This window comes from Leptidea sinapis, chromosome 10 (assembly GCF_905404315.1).
Source record: "Leptidea sinapis chromosome 10, ilLepSina1.1, whole genome shotgun sequence".
Taxonomy (NCBI): Eukaryota; Metazoa; Arthropoda; class Insecta; order Lepidoptera; family Pieridae; genus Leptidea; species Leptidea sinapis.
The window spans coordinates 1,219,556-1,232,191 of record NC_066274.1 but is presented as its reverse complement, the minus strand read 5'-3'; the positions used below and the strand labels follow the sequence as shown (position 1 = coordinate 1,232,191).

General features: G+C 33.7%; 1 protein-coding gene across 1 annotated transcript in view; it reads right to left on the bottom strand.

Annotated features, from left to right (window-relative positions):
* LOC126966522 (RNA-binding protein Musashi homolog Rbp6) overlaps positions 1-12,636 on the bottom strand; it is a 934,160-nt gene that overhangs the window by 716,630 nt on the left and 204,894 nt on the right. The gene's annotated exons all lie outside the window — the stretch shown is intronic.

Genomic DNA, 12,636 nt, shown 5'->3' with positions numbered 1-12,636 from the left:
TATATGACGTTATTGTTGTAGATATCAATCTAAACAGTCTAATAAAGTGAGGCCACGGAAGGCCTATGCACTCCTGTCGATGGCTAGGATGAGAAAGCAATCTTTCGGAATTAATATAATATTCACGGAAATGTACTTAGGTAAGTAGTTACCGATAAATTATTGTAATTCGATTCTATAAAATGGCTTTACTGGACCTTATGAACTTTTAATTTAAGAATGCGAGGCTAAATTTACTAAAATTTAAAATGCAAAATATTCACACGCCTACATAAACTTGTACTGTTTTAAATAGATTACATTATGTACTTAATGTTATTAGTCTTTATTAATTATTACGTCAGTAGTTCGATAAGAGTTCGTGGATAGAATATTTTCATAAAAAATTTCTTGATTATTGTCTATCAGTAAACTATAGGGTTTTTTTTTTTTTCTTCTTCTTTTGGCAATAGCGTTTACTTTTTGCCAATAACGTAAATTAAAAGATTGGGAAACTAAGTTAAAAAAGGATACGGAACACGGGAAAGGATCAGATAAGTAGAAAGAGGATTGAAACGGATATTAAAAATTTCATAAATATACATATATACTTGCTACTTACACAACATTACAAATATTTAAACTTTGATATGATTCTGAAGAATGAAAGATGACAATATTTTATAAAATTTACATGGATACATAATTAGAGAGGATATACAGGTAGGAAAAGGAACATTAAGAGATATTAGATCATTCAGGAATGAGGAGCGGTCGTATAGAGAACATGAAAAGAAAATGTGATCTAGATCACATTTATCGGATTCACATTCACACATGTCAGTAGATACAATGCCTAATCTGTTAAGATGAACAGGAGTGCAAACATGACCCAAACGCATTCTTATGATAGAAGAACATACTAACTTATTGCATTTGGCACGGAAAAACCATGGTTTAAATGAAATAAGTGGCTGAAGGTTAAAATATTTCCTGCCTTTTGATTGACCAGTTTCAGTCCAAAGTCTATTCCAACAATCCTGAAGGTGAACTATAGGAAGAGCACCTAGATCCTGGCAAAAAACTTTATAAGGGAAAATGTCGCCATCGACCACGGCTTCATTAGCTAGTTGGTCTGCTTTTATATTACCAGGAATGTCGCTATGGCTGGGGATCCATACAAACAACACAGAAAGACCAAAGTGATTGCATTTATTTAATAGATTTCTTAATTCTATGACAACAGAAGAAATGTTTTTTGATTTAAATGGGAACCTATTGAGAGACTGTAAGGCACTTTTTGAATCAGAGAAAATTATTGTTTTTGGAAGTTTAAATAGAATAATATATTCAATAGCCTTAAAAATACCATAACATTCCCCAGTAAACACCGATGTTTCCGGAGGTAGTTTAATTTTCTGTGATATTTTAAATTGAGCGTGATAGACACCTACACCAACGGGATCCGAGGAGGAATGTTTAGACGCGTCTGTGTAAATATGATGGTAATCAACCCAAACAGTATTTTTAAGAAGATTAAACAAAAAATTTGTACTAATATCGTGCTTATTTAAATCTGAGTTAAAATTAATTTCTGGAAGCAACATTAATGCTTCAAAGCTAGTACTGAAAAGAGGATAATTAATGGATCGATGAATAGGAGCTTTTATGTTGATAAATTTCTTAAAACTATTGATTAGACAAGGTGGTTTTTTATTTGACCAATATGCAGATGAATCTATATAATGAGAAAGTTTCTGAAGTTTGTTATAAAGAGAGTGGTTAAGAAACTGAAAAGATCGGAATATAAATTTGTCTGCTAAATATTGACGACGTAGATGTAGTGGAGGATCATCACATTCTACTTGAAGAGCATTGATAGGACTTGACCGCATAGCACCAGAAACTACTCGTAAAGCTTTGGACTGTATGAGATCTAGTTTTTTAAATGCCTTAACACTACCAGGCTCCAGCAAGAATGTACCATAATCTAATATACTTCTTATAAGAGCATTATATAACAATTTCATGCAAAAAGGGTGCGCACCCCACCAAACACCTGACAGACATCTTAAAATATTAAGAGAACGCTCACATTTAGCATTTAGGTAATCACAATGTGGGATACCAGTTAGTTTCGAATCTAAGACAATTCCCAAAAACTTAACATTATCTTTAACTGGAATCTGATAACCCTCATAAAATATAGAAATAGGAGGAGGAGTTCTTGATCTCGTGAATAAAACTATTGTACTTTTTTCAGGTGATAGATCAAGGCCATTTAAGTCCAACCAAGTTTTTAAATTTATCAGCGGTTGTGTTATAGAAGAACTAGCTTTTTCAATAGAAATATCACGACAGTAAATTAATAGATCATCAGCATACTGAAGAACATTTACACTATTAAGTGATGATTTTAAATCGTGTGTATAAATATTATACAATATTGGGCTAAGTACTGATCCCTGGGGGAGGCCCTTTGAAACAAGTCGAGTAATTGACTTCCTGTCATCTAGTTTCAGGATTATGTATCTTTCGGAAAGCATGTTTATGATAAAATTTGTTAATAGCAGAGGTATATTAAGTTGTAAAAGCTTACTCTTTAAAATACTTATTACGACATTATCATAGGCACAATTTATATCTAAGAACGCAGCTATTACTGATTTATTATTTGAAAATGATAATTGAATATCAGAAATGAATATACTTAAGCTATCAATAGTACTTTTCCCACGTCTGAAACCGAATTGGGATTCACATAATAGACCGTTATGCTCAACAAACCATTCTAAACGATTTTTTATAAGATGTTCTGTAATTTTCATCAAAACAGAAGAAAGTACGATTGGGCGATAGGCAGAATGGTCTGAAGAACACCTATTAGGTTTCAGTACGGGAATTATTTCTTGACGTTTCCACGTGGAGGGGATGTTACCAGATGTCACTATGGAATTTATAAGAGATAAATAATAAAATAAAGCATCATCATCTAAATGAGAGATAAAGGAATACGGAATACCGTCCAGTCCAGGAGCAGAATCCTTAACATGAGACAATACACCTTTTAGTTCAGTGAGAGAAAATATACTGTTTAAACCAAAACAGTTATCATTATTTATATTTATTACAGGGTAACCAATTATTAAGTCTTCAGGGACGAAAGGTGGAGCCAATTTATCTAAAAAGCTATTAACTAAATGAAAAGGGATTGATTTTGGAGATGAATCTTTGTATGCAGATCTAAACCTTCTTATATTTTGCCATACAAGAGATGGTTTGACATCAGGTGATATTGAATAGCAGAAATTTTTCCAGCCATCAAATTTCTTTTTCTTTAGAAATTTTGAAGTTTCTGACATACTCTTTGTAAGAATTTCAAAATTCTCATCAGTGGAACATTGACAGTATGTAATTTCAGCATATTTTCTTCTCTTTACTGCCTCAGTACATTCGTTATCCCACCAAGGAGGAGAAGGAATAAAACCCAAAGAGCTATTTTTACTTGGAAATATCTCATTGGCAACCTCAATAAAGATTCTTGCTAAAGAATCTGCACACTGAGATTCTGTACCTGGATTAATTTTTGGAAGTGTAATAATTTTGTTTTTTATTAGATCTTTATATAAATCCCAATCAACATCATTAAGCTTATATTTTAAACGAGGAGAATAAGTATTATGTAATACTTTATTGTTATTATTGCAGGTTGGAAATGATAATAATAGTGGGAAGTGATCACTACCAAAAGTAGATCGTAATGGATCCCAGGACAAAGAAGAAGCAAGATTAGGTGTAGTGACTGTTAAATCTGGAGCACTTGGGCCCTCGTCAGGATGAGAACGTCGTGTAGGACGACCATCATTTAATATACACAAATTCACTGAATCAAATATATCTATTAATGTGTTACCATAACTATTAGAAGATAAGTAACCCCAGGATTCATGGCGACAGTTAAAATCACCAAGGATCATAAAAGGCTTCGGAAGAATGGAAATAATATCTTTAATTTCATTTAAGATTGCAGAAGAAGGATGAGGTATATAAATAGATACATAACAGATATTTTCAACTAAAGCAGCAATAATAGAAAAATCATTACTGTGAGAAGGAATAGAGAAGAGAGAAAAGGAAAGAGGGTGTTTCACAAGCATGGCTACTCCGCCATGCCCATCCACACGATCTTCTCTGAGACATGAATAACCACGAATCTTAAATAAAGATCCTGGTTTCAACCATGTCTCTTGAAGAGCACAGATATAAGGTTTATATTTATTTAATAAATAAATAAGATCACTTTTTTTAGGAGTGATGCTTTGACAATTCCATTGAAGAACTTTGTCCATTATTTGGTTTATAAATTTGAGTAATTGCAGAAACTAATAAGGCAGCGTTGGACGGTGAAAATTCATTCGATTGACTAAGAGATTTTATAAGAGAAATAATTAAATCAATTACTGAGGATTCCAAAGGATTTTCATTTTCTTTGTTAATTAATGCACATCCATTAGAGGGTTGGGGAATATTAAAATCCCTTAAAATTTCTTGGTGAGCAGATTTGTCATATCCTTTGCTAAGTGTAGGTGGAGGCATTGGTTTAACAAAAACAGTTTTTTTATATGAAGTATTGTTTATAGCTTTAGGTGTTGAATGTTGATGCTGGGTTGGAAAAGTATTAGGAGTGATGTTAGGTGATGAGAGTAATGTATCTGCATATGAAATTCGAGAGACAGATGGATGTATCTTTGAAGCTTCTGAATAGGAAATACAGTTTTTAGCCATTGATTCCTTTATAGCTCTTTGTCTTTCATATTCTAAACATTTTTTATCAGTTGCAATATGGGAACCTTTACATAAACAACAAGATATAAAATCATCTTGAACAGAGCAGTTATCACCACTATGTCCTTGACCACATCTAAAACATCTTGGTTTAGATCTGCATTGAGATTTCACATGACCAAACCGACAACAATTGTAGCATTGAATAGTAGGATATATATACAAGTCTACAGTAAGAGAAGTGTAGCACATATATACTCGTTTAGGCAAAAACTGTCCATCAAAAGTAAATACCACAGACTCAGTACATTTAAGATGGTTTTGTCCATCAATCATCATCTTTCGTTTTATTCTCCTAATTTTTATGATTGGACCACAGCCAATAGGAACAGAAACATTATCTTTTATTTCCTCTTCAGACCACTCAGCTGGTACTCCTCTGACTATTCCTATTCTACTCACAGAAAATGATGGAATAAAAGCCTTATATTTTTCATTTTCTAAATTTTTGTTTTCAACAAAGTCATTTGCATCTTGGTACTTAGAAAAAGAAATAGATAACCTATTCCGGCCTATCCTTTTTAAACTTCCATTCACAATATTTTTAATAGAATTTCTTTTGAGAAAACGACCAAATGTAACTGGATGTAAAGTAACATTATCATCGGGAGATGAATACTGTTTCTGAATGTGTACAACAAAAGGAGCAGCATCTAATGAGTTATATAACAGCCTTGCAACAGGGGGCTGTGGCTGTTGTGGAGTGTCTGTGTTATTTTTTTGTACTGTCTCTACTACTATAGAAGAATTATTGCAGGAATCGACTTTGGAAAGAATTTGTTTGTCACTAATGTCTACACATTTGCAATCACTTTCCTTAATATCTTTCTTATCACCACGGTGTTTTAGTCGTCTTTTATTACAGTGTCTGCATATTCTGGGTTGAGCTGACACTCTTTTACGGCCACTAGATGTCTGAGACACAGAACCATCTGTATCCATAGTGCTACCTTCGTCATTATTAGAGATTGTCACTACATGACCCATATCAGGGGCTGTCCCCCCAGGATCATCCGGGGGGTCCATCATATTATAGAAAAGTGAAGAAAAGAAGACTTACCAATAGGATGAAATTTACACAAATTAACACTTTAATAAAAACTAACTACTAAAATATATACAAACTACAACTTATCTGATCAAAATATCTAAATATTTACATGAAATTTAAAAATAAAATGAAAAATTATTAAAATTACGTGCGACCGATCTTAAGTTTCCCGCCCTTTTTTCTCTTTGTGTCAGTTAATAACAGCAATGGTATATAATCCACCGGAATGAATCAACTATAGGGTTATAACCCGGTCACAATATCTGGACTATTTTTTTTTTATATGAGGGGACAAACAGGCAAGAGGCTCACGGGATGGGGACTAGGAGTTGAGACGTAATTTCGCGGCTATAGCACCTACATTTTGCAAAAAGAAATTAACAGAAATATTTAAGAACTGCTTGTTACATTCTGTTTATTACCGTTTTGTATATTGATTAATTTAATACTCTACTAATGTGATAGATACAAAATGAGGAAGTTGGAGCGCTTTTGCATTCCGACACGTGCATATGCACAGATATGGTTACCGTGTTGTAAGTACTTTTTTTATAAAGGTCTAAGTAATAATAATATAAGTAATAATATAATAACAATTTGTCGGACGCCGCGCCGTAGCCGTTCAGAACGTTTTTTTTTTGTATAATTTGTTTGTTGAAAAGTTTCATAATTTCAATTATTTAATTTAATTTTAAGATTTGTTTTTTTTTAACTACGGTTAAGAAGTTCTACACTATGTTCATTTAATGTCACCATTGGATTGGAGCTGTATGTTTTAGGAAATAAATTATACTTAATTGTAATAAAATCTACAATATATACAGCGTGGCGCTAAATACCGACATTAAATAAACATACCTACGTGTAGAACTAGTTAAACGTAATCAAAATAAATGTATTTAAAAAATAAAATACATAATTCACCCAAATATTCCTAATAACCAATTTTCTATAATATAATCTCGGAACAACCTTTAAGAAATCTAGTAGCCGCGCGCTAGCGTAGCACTGATACCTCCTTCGTGCCGTCCGTAAGGGTGATTAAAATTTTTTTGCTTAAATATATAAACAATTTGTTATGTTTTTAAAGTGATAACCCTCACTTCTAGGGTTAATACACAACTAAAATTTGAAAAACAACAAAATTTTATGAACGATGCGGGTTGGTTAGAGCACCGGCACGGAACGCCGGAGGTCGTGGGTATGAGTCCCGCATCGTTCATAAAATTTTGTTGTTTTTCAAATTTTATTTGTGTTAATATATTATTTGTTTGTTTGAAAATTTCAAATATTTACTTCAAATTTTAGAATAATTTTCTCCATAAAGTTTTTTTCGCTAGCGTAGGCATTGACACGTACATCTTAGTTATGCGACCACGTAAGGGTGATTAAAATTTTGTTGCTTAAATATATATTTTGTTTGTTTCTAAATTTTAAAATTCCAAATATTTACTTTAAATTGTAGAATTTTTTTTCCATCACAGTTTAGATAGCTGTATGTGTTTATTTAATGTCGCCATTTGAGCAACACGCTGTATATTTATAATCTGAAAGGTAAAAGAATTAAAAAGGTAACTAAATAAACAAAAACAATTAGTTTTAAGATATCAGTATGGTGAAGGTCACGAGGCTGATCCAGGATACGGCCGGAAATGGCTTCATTTCATAGATGAGGGGGGACAACGTCACATCATGAATTTCTCGAGCATTCCAGAAGTATTTCACAGCTTAACACTTGGCCATACAATTCTTAGATTATATACAAGGTTAGTATCCTGACATTTAATACATCGAAGTGTGAGGTCATAAATGGAACGAATTCAAATTCAAGTATTTTTATTCAAAATAGGTTGTGACATCACTTATTGAAAGTCAAAACCCATTCCGAAAAGAATGCCTCAGACCTGAGAAGAATGAGTGCAACAAACTCAGCGGGCTTTTTTTTCATCAAAAAATGTATACAAAGTAATATTGTACAATAAACTTATTAATTAATAGCCTGAGAGCGGTCGCTCCATTCCCAATTTGTGGAATCATTAAGAAAGAAAAAAATCAAATAAAAAATCTTTACCACACAAACGTTTTTTAACAATTCTTTTGAATATCGTAATAATTTTGTTTCGAACATTTTCTGGGATCTTGTTGTAAAAGCATATACATCGCCACACAAAAGACTTACTTACTCGACTTAGCCGAGCAGTAGGCATATCAATTTTATGTTTGTTTCTCGTGTTAATATAACGATTGTCACAGTTTCTAGCAAATTCCTCAATGTGCTTATGAACATATAGCTCACATACAGACTGAAAAACCGTTTAGTCAAATAAGAGTTTTGTAACTGTGAGTGTAACACTGCAGTAGGTACGTTGTTGGAAAGCTGTACCACACAGATCTCCGCAACAGTTAAGCTCGCTCAAACAGGTCTATCGCGCAGAATACTGAATACCCGAAAAATCGAGGTTTTCTGCCTTGTACGCGTTGGAGCGGTTTAAGCTGATGATACTGTGTTGCACCAGATATAGGACTGTACAAAATTGTCCATAATACCTACATTTTCCATCAAGATGCCTTATAGTGTTTATTCTGGTACTAATTTTCTATGTAAGAAACCATCTTCGGCGGTAGTCACAATATCGCTCCCACGTAAGTATATGAATACATACCTACGATTTTATATATGAATAGTGTGATAATACTATCACACTATTCATATCTTCAAAGTAATTAAGAATCGCGTTAAAACATAAGGTAAAGAAAATAATTTTATCATTGAATAGGTTAAACATTGACCTCACTTTGGAGTTCAATTCTGCCAAAGAATATAACAATTGTATTGTATTGTTTTCATTCAGTGAAATAACAATGACTGATATTAATATATATATATATATCAGAAGATATATATATATCAGACTCGAGGATAAACATCACACATTGAGATGGTGTTTGAGGCTACGTCGTGTGAATACCTACTTCTGGTAATTGACGGTTAGTATCAGGTCAAACAGCTTATCGGAATACTCGAATAGTAGATGAGCAATTGTAACGCGACTTCCCTGCGCCGACTGCAGTTTGAGTTGATCATGAACGTGTCTTACGCCGGAGATTAATAATCAATCCTATTCCAGTGTTTGGTATCCACCATTAATATTTTAATAAATTTCTTCACTTAAGCATGCCAATAATCAATCCATTGATAGAGATTTCAATCTTAACCATATTCGAGAGGACGGATGATAGATTAAAAAGAATTAAAGATTGCAGTAATCTGATCTGTTTGTAGTTGGTAGTAGCTTTTATCATTTATACTTGATACATCTAGATCATAGTTTCTCAACCTCATTTTGCTCACCGCCCACTTTGAGAATATGTTTTTTTCTAGAGTATTTTCGTGTATTTTTTTGCCTTTTTAGACTATATTTTTTAACCTACCCACGCCCCATCTGCGCCATCTCAATGCCCCCTTATTTTCTCTGGGTCTTCTTCTGCCTCCCCGAAAGTCTCAAACGCCCACAAGGGGGCGTTATCGCCCACGTTGAGAACCTATGATCTAGATAGAATGTGACATACAAATCGTGAGTGTAAGACGTCACGCACACTAAAGTAATAAATCTGGCATTTTTCATTGGTTTTGTAGCACCAAAAGGCTCTATCTAGACTTATAAATTATCTAAGGGTCGTAGCAAAAATGTCATGTAAATGGGGATACGCGGCGACTGACTTAAATTTATTCACCTCTCAATATCAGTCGTGGCGTCTATAATTATACTCATAACTTGAACTGGAGTTATTTATGAATCATGAAGATATTCTTATTTTATGTTTAACAGAGAACTGGCTTAGAAAATATGAGCTCATTTTTAACTTCAGTGGTCATCAGGTGTTACGATAGAGAAAAGGCACGTGACTCTTATAAGTTACATACCTAATTTTAGGGACTGTTAAGTATTATTTGAATAAACTTATGAGTAAATTGAATATATTTAAATAAATAGAAAAATGAACGTAAAAATATTGTGTGCCCTCGTACCATACCCGGTTGCTAAATATGAATTGTATTAGAAGAAATTTTATATGACTTTAATATTAATATATCCGAAGAATTCACCCAACGTTAATTTTTATTTTTAAATCTCTAGATATATGGGGCATTTCGATAAACACGACACGTAGTGTATATGTGCCTCATCTATGGTTCCTTGGAATTGCAAAATATCAACATTTCAAAAGTATAAATACAATCAAAACGCAACAGTTGATATATTATTACCGTTTTATTGGATTGTAAAACTAAGGTATTTAGCGCCTGAATAACATTTATAGCAAAGTGTTGTATTTGTAACTTAGCGGAATCTTTAAACGTTCAATTTTCACCGATCTCAGAACGTCCTATACAATTTACTTGAAATTTTACGTAAGTATCGAGATAATATAATACATATTATATTCTTGCCAGGGTAATATACCTACTTATATGTATATTGTGACGCAACTAGGAATTTTTTTCTGCGCTTCTAGATCGTTTCAATTTGATAGCTAGCTCGACATAAGAAATTAAAATAAAGTAACATTCGGTCAACTTTTTTTCACCATGAAAAAAATACTGTATAATTAAACACCGTGATTCAGTGTCTAGTACAAAACACTTTCGAGTAAAATATATTTTTCTCATATTATTATGTATTTCATATTTCATTTCTGTTCAAGATCGCCGGAATATGTTGGATCAGCGCAGGACCGATCGTCGTGGAAATCTTTGGGGGAGGCCTTTGTCCAGCAGTGGACGTCTTCCGGCTGATGATGATGTTTTTCATAAGGTTCTGTTGTAGTTCAATTTTCGTTTAAGGGCGCACCCTACCTCAAATTGCTTAGCATAGAAAGTTTATTACTACATGTATATGAATATATATATACGGTACATACACCAAAATAACATTTTTTTAAATTTTTGTCTGTCTGTCTGTCTGTTTGTTCCGGCTAATCTCTTTTATTGGCAGGTAGCTGATGTAATAAGGAGTGACTACGGCTACGTTCATTTTATAAAATTTCTTTTATTTTAGAAAAATAAAGAAATGTTGCAATATACAAGAAACGGTCTAACTCTAAAATAATTTATATAATATATGGCAAAACAATATTTGCCGGGTCAGCTAGTCATTAATATAACCCGTCAGCATTATAAGAATATGATTTTGAAGCTTTACATAGTAATTAAACAAAAATAAAAGCAAGTCTTCACTGATCAAGATTTTAAACTATTGAAAAAAATATATACTAGTCAAAGCAAAGTATGGGTCACCACGTTTTTACAGTATTCTTGAGGTTTAAGAGTTGATTAATGATTAGATTGGATAAATTAACTGATTTTTATTGTAGACAGCATAAAATAATGATAGAAACAATTAAAATAAAAAAAAAAAAATCTCAAATATTTCTGAAAATTTGCTTTATTGCAAAAATAATCAGGGAGAAAAAAAATCTAAAAAAAAAATTTGGTTGATTTGTGACTTTCCTCAATATCCAGTAAGCCCTCCTCGTTTTCTAATGCACTCTTGAAGCCTAGAAGGCACACTCTCCACCAGGTGTACCACTTTTTCTTGAGGAATTTGTTCCCAGCTTGATTTCAGAACGTTTCATTGTGCACGGGTTAGTTTCTGCTTCGAACACTGCGTCTCAGTAAATCCCATACCAGCCTTCTCTGGTGGCCGTAGCTGTATGAGCGCGAGCATTATCCCGCATCAGATGGAAGCTTACGCTGATTCTCTGTGCATATGAGACCACATGGGATCTTATGACCTCCTCGATGTAACGTTGAGCTGTTATTGTGCCTTCGTTTAGAATAACCAGCTCGATTCTGCCTGACATAAAGATTCTTCCTCATACCATAACATTGGGGCCCCCAAATCTGTCACTTTCATGGATACAAGCATCCGAAAAACACTCACTTTCACGCCTCCAGACCCTAATGCGATGGCCATACAATACTGCTCGAATCATTCATATCCCATGCCAGATGCTGCCTTGCGAACGATAATCGGCTTGCACGATGAGCACTTGTTAATGGTATTCGCACTACGCGTCTCCTGGAGAATTGCTGGTCCTCGTGTAAACGATTTCTAATGGTTTGATCACTAACGCATGAACCGGTCGCTTGCCGCAAACGCGTTTGTAAGGAGCATTCTCTGCGCGTAGTCAAGCACACGTAGCGGTCCTTCTGTGCGGTAGTTGTTCGAACTTTGCCACATCCTCGTCTCCTGGTTAGTCTCCCAGTCTCTTGAAAACGATTCCAAGCAAGGCAGAAAAATAATCTTACGTTAGCTCATCGTTGCCGTCGTTTATAATAAAATGACTGCATGCTAAATCACAGTTTTTAATATATTTATACACTTACACTCTTTTCTCTCCACATATTAGCACCCCGTTTTCCTGTATCTTGAATAATAGACCATAATAAATTATATTGAAGTTAATATGAGAAATAAACAATAACATGAAAAAAATACTACATAATCGGGTACGTAACACAACAGACTGCTCCAACAGGGAATCGAACCCTTGCCCTCTGGAATGGATGACAGGTTCACTACACTTTCTTCGCCGTTACTACTTGTATGTACTACTTAATACATATTCTTTGGACCACCGATCGTGAACACATAGACATTCTATACATATAGACAATGCATGTCGTACAAAAACAAAGCCGAAATATGGAACTTACCACAAAATACACCATTATAAGCTTCCACTGCCACTGTATA